Source organism: Carlito syrichta, unplaced genomic scaffold (assembly GCF_000164805.1).
Source record: "Carlito syrichta isolate Samal-C Ts95f unplaced genomic scaffold, Tarsius_syrichta-2.0.1 Scaffold303298, whole genome shotgun sequence".
Classification (NCBI taxonomy): domain Eukaryota; kingdom Metazoa; phylum Chordata; class Mammalia; order Primates; family Tarsiidae; genus Carlito; species Carlito syrichta.
In genome coordinates this window covers 190,652-198,167 of record NW_007247394.1, presented here as the reverse complement: position 1 = coordinate 198,167, position 7,516 = coordinate 190,652, and the positions used below count along the sequence as shown (strand labels likewise).

General features: G+C 39.5%; 1 pseudogene; it reads left to right on the top strand.

Moving 5' to 3' along the window:
* The first annotated feature begins 6,874 nt into the window (after positions 1 to 6,874).
* Positions 6,875 to 7,305, top strand: LOC103260691 (annotated as a pseudogene).
* The last annotated feature ends 211 nt before the right edge of the window (positions 7,306 to 7,516 follow it).

Below are 7,516 nucleotides of genomic sequence, written 5' to 3'. Positions count from 1 at the left end.
TGAGAACAGAGGGGATGGCCTGGAGACTGGAACCACTCCTTAATGTGGCGGCAGCAGCTCAAAGGGACCTGGAGTTACAGAAACAGCAACAGAGCAAGGTTTTTTGGTTTTGTTTTGGTTTGGTTTTCAGTTTCTCTCTCTCTCTCTCTCTCTCTCTCTCTCTCTCTCTCTGTTTTTGTCTACCTTTTCATACTTGCTTTGTTTCTGTCATTTTAATGTTTTTTTTAATAGATATTCTGCTTGTGTATGGATATTTTTGAGGGAAAGTGCATCAACAGGGTTTGTTTTGTTTTTTTGTCTGAGTGTTTGTATAATTGTATATTTTGGAGTTTTTTGCTTTTTCTGTCTTTGCTTATTTGTTAGTTGGTATACCTGTTTTCCCCCTTCTTCTTTCTCTCCAACTTCTGTTTGTCTTCCTCCTTCCTTTTTCCATTATTTTCCTTTTTCTTATCTCATTTTGCTTTCAGAGGGCAAACATACACCCCCACTGCATGGACAGATTAAGGTGGTGGGAAGAGGGTCCCAAGGGGCCACACATCTGTCAGCAGATACTGGGATCTGAAGATAGCTTCTGAATCACAACTCCCCCCTTAATTAAATCTCAAAACTGCAAAAAGCACAACCTCCCACCCCCAGTTCAACTTCAAAATTGAACAAAGCCTAAGGATCTACATAAGAATAGGAGAACTGTGGCTCAGCCTGTAATCCCGTGCCTTTGGGAGGCTGAGGTGAGTGGATTGCCTGAGCCCATAGGTTCGAGACCTGCCTGGGCAGGCGAGACCTCATCTCTACAATAAATCAAAAAAATTAGCCGGGCGTGGTAGCGTGGGCCTCTAATTACAGCTACTTGGAAGGCTGAGATAGAAGGATTGCCGGAGCCCAGCAGGTCAAGGCTGCGGTGGCCGGGAGCGACCACTGCACTCCAGTCTGGGCAACAGTGAGACTTCAACTCAAAAAAAAAAAAGAAGAAGTAAAAGCTATCCCCCTATCACTGAACAACAGAATTAAGGAAGAGATTTTTTAAAGGGGGAGGAAACCCTACACAAATGAGGAAAAGCCAAAGGAAGAATATAGGTCTCATACTGAACCCCTTGGAGGACAACTGAGAATACAGACTTTGGAACTCAAACAATGAAGAGCCCTCAGAATGACTGGTCTCAAATCACAAACCCAGATACCAAGATATTAATTTCGAAAGAAGAAATAAAAATGAGGAGAGACAAGAGGAAAGAATGAAGGAGTTGATAACTGAGACAACAGCAATAAAGAATACAGTGAATGAAATAAATAACAAACTGATAAGCATGGAAAGCAGAATTAACCAAGCAGAAGAAAGAATCTCAGAGCTTGAGGAATAAAATATGGAACTTACCCAAACTGTTAACAATATAGAAAAGAAACTTTAAAAGACCTAACAAAGTCTCTAAGAATTGAGCAATTACATCAAGAGGCCGAACCTAAGATCAATTGGAATACCTGAGGCAGACAGAGACCACACTGGAACAAACATTTCATGAAAATATCGAAGAAAACTTCCCTTATCTTATCACAGATGCAACCATCAAACCACAGGAGATTCAGAGAACCCCTGCAAGACAACAAATGAGAAGACCAACTCCTAGACACATAGTAATTCACCTATATAAAGTAGGTGTAAAAGAAAAAATCCTAAAGATAACAAGAGAGAAAGGTCAGACTACCTGCCAGGGAAGACCTATTAGAATAGCAGAAGATGTATCTACAGAAACACTTCAGGCTAGGAGATATTGGAGTTCAATCTTCAAAGTTCTCAAAGATAAACAATTTCAACCAAGAATTACCTACCCAGCTAAGCTAACTTTCATCAGTGATGGAGAATTAAAATCCTTCCCAGACATTCAATCACTAAGAGTTTACACTGCCTCCAGACCAACTCTACAAGAAACATTTGAGGAAGTATTAAACACAGAAGACAATGTCCTTCACAAGAATGCAGGAAAAGATAGGAAACACACATGAATCAACCCAAAAATCAAAAGAAAGGCAACAAATAAACAAACAGCAGCAACAACAACAAACTCTACAAGAACCTCATGACAGGGATAGACTCTCACATCTCAATAATTAGCCTGAATGTGAATGGACTAAATGCACCACTGAAAAGACATAGAATGGCCAAATTGGATAAAATACCATGAGGCTACATTTTATTGTCTCCAAGAGATTCAACTCACCAGGAAAGACACTCACAGACTCAAAGTAAAAGGATAAGAAACAAAATTTCAGGCAAATAGAACACAAAAGAAAGCAGGAGTTGTGATCTTAATATCAGACAGAATACCCTTTAAGCTATCAAAAATTTAAAAAGATATGGAAAGTCACTACATAATGATAAAAGGTCCAATCCATCAACAAAAAATATTCATCCTAAACATATATGCACCCAACATAGGAGCAACAACTTTCATAAAGCAGCTTCTAGGTAAACTAAAAAATGATATTGAATCTAACACTATCATAGCTGGGGACTTAAACATCCCACTAACAACCCTAAACAGATCATTCAGACAAAAAAATCAACAAGAAGATCCAGAACCTTAACTTGACACTTGACCAAATGGACTTAGTTGATACCTACAGAGCACTCCACCCAACAATCACGGAATATGCATTCTACTCATCACCACATGGAAGGTACTGTAAGATCGACCATGTCCTTGACTATAATTCAAGCATAAACAAGTTTCATAAGATTGAAATACTGCCATGCACCTTCTCAGACCACAGTGGAATAAAAATAAATATCAACACCAATAAAGTTCCCCAAAAACCCACAAAGACATGGACACTAAACAGTAAGATGCTAAACAACTCCAGGGTCAACACGGAAATCAAAGCAGAAATTAAAAGATATCTGGAAACAAATGAAAATGAAGAAAGCTCTTACCAAAGTCTCTGGGATGCCATGAAACCAGTTCTAAAAGGAGAATTCATATCTCTATGTACACACATGAATAAAAGGGAAAGATCACAAGTTAATAGTCTAACAAATCACCTAAGAAAGCTGTAAAAACAAGACCACCAAAACTCTAGCTTCAGCAGAAAAATCCAGATCATCAAAATAAAAGCCTAAATTGGGGACATAGAAGACAAAAATATAATATTAAAAAAATCAGTGACCCCAAAAACTGGTTTTTTGAAAGGATACAAAACTTTGATGAACCCCTAGCTAGACCTACCAAGAAAAAGAGAGAAAAAACCCAAATAAACACAATCAGAAATGCAAAAGATCAAGCCACAACTGACCCCAAAGAAATACAAAAGATTATGAGAGATTACTAATGTACACATGTATGGAAACATACTTGAAAACCTAAATGAAATGGAGGACTGTCTGACATCACACAACTTCCACAGGTTGAAACAAGAAGAAATAGAGAACCTAAATAGACCAATAACAACCCAGAAAATTGACTATGTCATAAAAAATTGCCTACAAAAAAAAAGCTCTGGACCAGATGGTTTTCCAGCAGAATTCTACAAAACATACAAGGAGGAGCTGATACCAATCCTATTGAAAGTATTCTGGGCAATCGAGAAAGATAGAACTTTTCCCAAATCATTTTATGAAGCTAACATCACATTGATACCCAAACCAAGAAAGAACAAACAAAGAAAGAGAACTACACACCAATATCCTTGATGAACATAGATGCTAAAATTCTCAACAAGATTCTAGCAAACTGAATCCAACAACACATCACAAAAATCGTCCACCATGTCCAAGTAGGCTTTATCCCTGGGATGCAGGATTGGTTCAACATCCTCAAGACCATAAATGTAATTAAATACATCAATAGATGTAAAGACAAAAACCACATGACTATATCATTAGATGTAGAAAAGGCTTTTGATAAAATTCAGCAACCTTCATTGATAAATATCCTCAAAAATTTAAGCTTAGAAGGAACATACCTCAAAATAGTAAGAGCCATCTATGAGAAATCCACAGCCAACATACTGCTAAACAGATAGAAATTGGAATAATTTCCCTGAAAACCAGAACAAGACAAAGATGCCCACTCTCTTCCCTCCTGTCCAACATAGTACTAGAAGTCCTAGCTAGAGAAATCAGACAAGAAAAGGAAATCAGGGGGTTCCAAATAAGAAAAGAGGAAGTTAAGTTATCCCACTTTGCAGATGACATGATTCTATACTTTGAAAACCCAAGAGAATCTGTCAAAAACTTCCTTACACTGATAAAGGACTTTGGCAAAGTCTTGGGGTATAAAAATTGGACTTTGGCAAAGTCTTGGGGTATGATATAAATGTGCAGTCACATTACTATACACCAACAATAAGCAAACAGAAACCCAAATAAAAAGCACAATCCCATTCACAATAGCCACAAAAAAATGAAGTACCTTGGCATCTTCCTGACCAGAGAAGTAAAAGACATTTAGAACAAAAACTACAAAACACTGCTCAAAGAAATCAAAAATGGCACAAGCAAATGGAAAAATATTCCATGCTCATGGATTGGAAGAATCAACATTGTTAAGATGTCCATCCTACCCAAGGCAATCTACAAATTTAATGCAATACCCATTAAATTACCAGCAGCATTCTTCTCAGACCTGGAAACAACAATACAGAAATTCATATGGAAACATAAATGACCTTGAATAGCCAACACAATCCTCAACAAAAAAAAAAGGGGAGATAACACACTCCCAGACTTTAAACTTTAAAGCTACAATAATCAAAACAACCTGGTATTGGCACAAGAACAGGCATATAAACCAATAGAACAGGATAAAGATTATTCCAGAAGCAAAACCTCAATTTCTCAACCAACTCATCTTCGACAAAGCCTCCACCATCAACCACTGGGGAGAGGAGAACCCATTCAGTAAATGATGCTGGAAAAACTAACTGACCATATGCAGAATATTAAAACACATCCCTACCTATTACCATACACAAAAATCAACTCTAAATGAATCAAAGACCTAAATGTAAAACCTCAAACTATAAGAACCTTAGAAAATGCAGGAAACACCCTTATGGAAATTGGAACTGGCAACTAATTCCTGATCAAAACCCCAAGTGCCCATGCCATAAGAGATAAGATAGGTAAGTGGGACCTCATCAAACTGACAATCATCTGCAAAGCCAAAGAAACGATCAAGAGAGTGGGGAGACAGCCTACAGAATGGGAAAAAATATTTGCCAACTGTATATCTGACAAAGGCCTAACATCTAGGATCTACAAGGAACTCAAAAGTGCCAAAAAGAAAAAAACAAACAACCCCATTACAAAGTGGACAAAAGATATGAATAGACACTTCTCAAAAGAAGACATATTAGCAGCCAACAGATACGTGAAAAAATGTTCAGCCTCACTAGTCATCAAAGAAATGCAAATTAAAACCACACTGAGATACCACCTAACTCCAGTCAGGATGGCACTACACTTTTGAAACCACTGTATTTGTATGATCAAAACACAACAGATGCTGGAGAGGATGTGGGGAAAAGGGAACACTTCTACACTGTTGGTAGGAGTGTAAACTAGTACAACCTCTGTGGAAAACAATGTGGGGATTCCTAAAAGTTCTAAAAATTGACCTTCCTTACAACCCTGCAATCTCCCTACTGGGAATATACCCGGAGGAACTCAAAGATACCTGCACATGTATGTTTATTGCAGCTTTATTCACAATAGCAAGAACATGGAACCAACTGTGCTGCCCATTGAAAGAGGACTGGATAAAAAAATGTGGTACATATACATGATGGAATATTATGCAGTCATAAAGAAGAACAAAATTATGAACTTCACAGTAACTTGGATGGACTTAGATTCTATAATACTAAGTGATCTATCACAGAAACAAAGAACTGAGTATTACATGTTCTCAATCATAAGAGGAACTTGAACCATTATCGTAATACTATAAGAAAGGATTTGGCAGTAGTGGGAAACTGCCAGGGGAGGAGGGGTGGGATTGACAGAAGTGGGAAACTGCCAGAAGGAAGTGGAGCACACCTCATCAACAAGGGTACCTGCATAATGAACATTTGTATACCTAACCCTGAATTGTACACCATGTTTTTAAAATTAAAAATTAAAAAGAAAATGTTCATATAACCACTTACTCAACAGTTGAGCACCAATTATGTGCCAGGTATGCTCTGTGGATACGGTAGGAAGCAAAAACAGAGAAGGTGCCTGTCAACATGGAGCTGATATTCTAGTGCAAGGACACAGACAAACAGGCAAGCAAAATAATTTTAAATAGTGTTTAGTACTGAAAATAAAACCTAGACATTGGAGAGAGTAACAAGAGCGATAGCAGGAGGAAAAGAAAGCTTAAATACCTGAATTGGGGTGGTCAGGAATGGCATCTCTGGGAAAATGACTTTTGAACTAAGATACAAATAATAAAACAGAGCCGGTCCCACCAATCATGGGAGGTCTGCAGGAGGAGGGATGTCTACTGGGTCTGAGAAACAGAAAGCAGCCAGGGTAGTTAACAAGTTCTTGTGTGATGCTGATGATGCACGCACTACGCTTTTGAAACCACTGTACTTGTATGATCAAGAAAATGTGGCATAAGATAAAATCTTTTAGGCCACAATAAAGAGTTTGAATGTTATGTTGTGTGCAAGGGAAGCAATTGGAGGACATCAAGCAACAGAGTGATGTGACTTGATTTCGGTTTTTGGTGTTTTTTCCCAGATTTATTGAGGTACAATTGACAAAAGTTGCAACCATTTAGGTTAATAAAGCACTCTGGCTTCTATATGGAGAGGTAGTGAAAAGGGATCATAAATGGAAGAAATAAACAAGGTGGCCGGACTTGTGGGAGGCGGCGGCTGCGTGGCAAAGATGCAGATCTTCGTGAAGACCCTCAGGGGCAAGACTATCACCCTCAAGGCTGGGCCCAGTGACACCCTCGAGAATGTCAAAGCTAAAATCCAAGACAAGGAGGGCATCCCACCTGACCAGCAGCATCGATATTTGCGGGCAAACAGCTGGAGATGGCGACCCTCTCTCTGACGACAATATCCAGAAAGAGTCCGCCCTGCACCTGGTGCTGCGCCTGCAAGGCGGCATCATGGAGGCAGAAGTACAACTGAAATAAGATGATCTGACGCAAGTGCTACGCACATCTGCAACCCCATGCCATCATCTGCTGCAAGAAGAAGTGCGGGCAAACCAACAGCCTGTGGCCCAAGAAGAAAGTCACACAAGGTCCTCCCCAGCTCCTCTGGCAAGGCGGCCTCCTGCTCTGGCCCATGGCCCTGGGGCCACAGTAAAGTTTCCCTTTCATTGAATGGAGAAGAAAAAAAAAAAAGGAATGGCTCAACCTGTAATCCCGCACCTTTGGGAGGCTGAGGTGAGTGGATTGCCTGAACCCGCGGGTTCGAGACCCGCCTGGGCAGCGAGACCTCATCTCTACAACAAATCAAAAAATCAGCCGGGCGTGGTGGCACATGCCTGTAATGCCGGCTACTCGGAAGGCTGAGG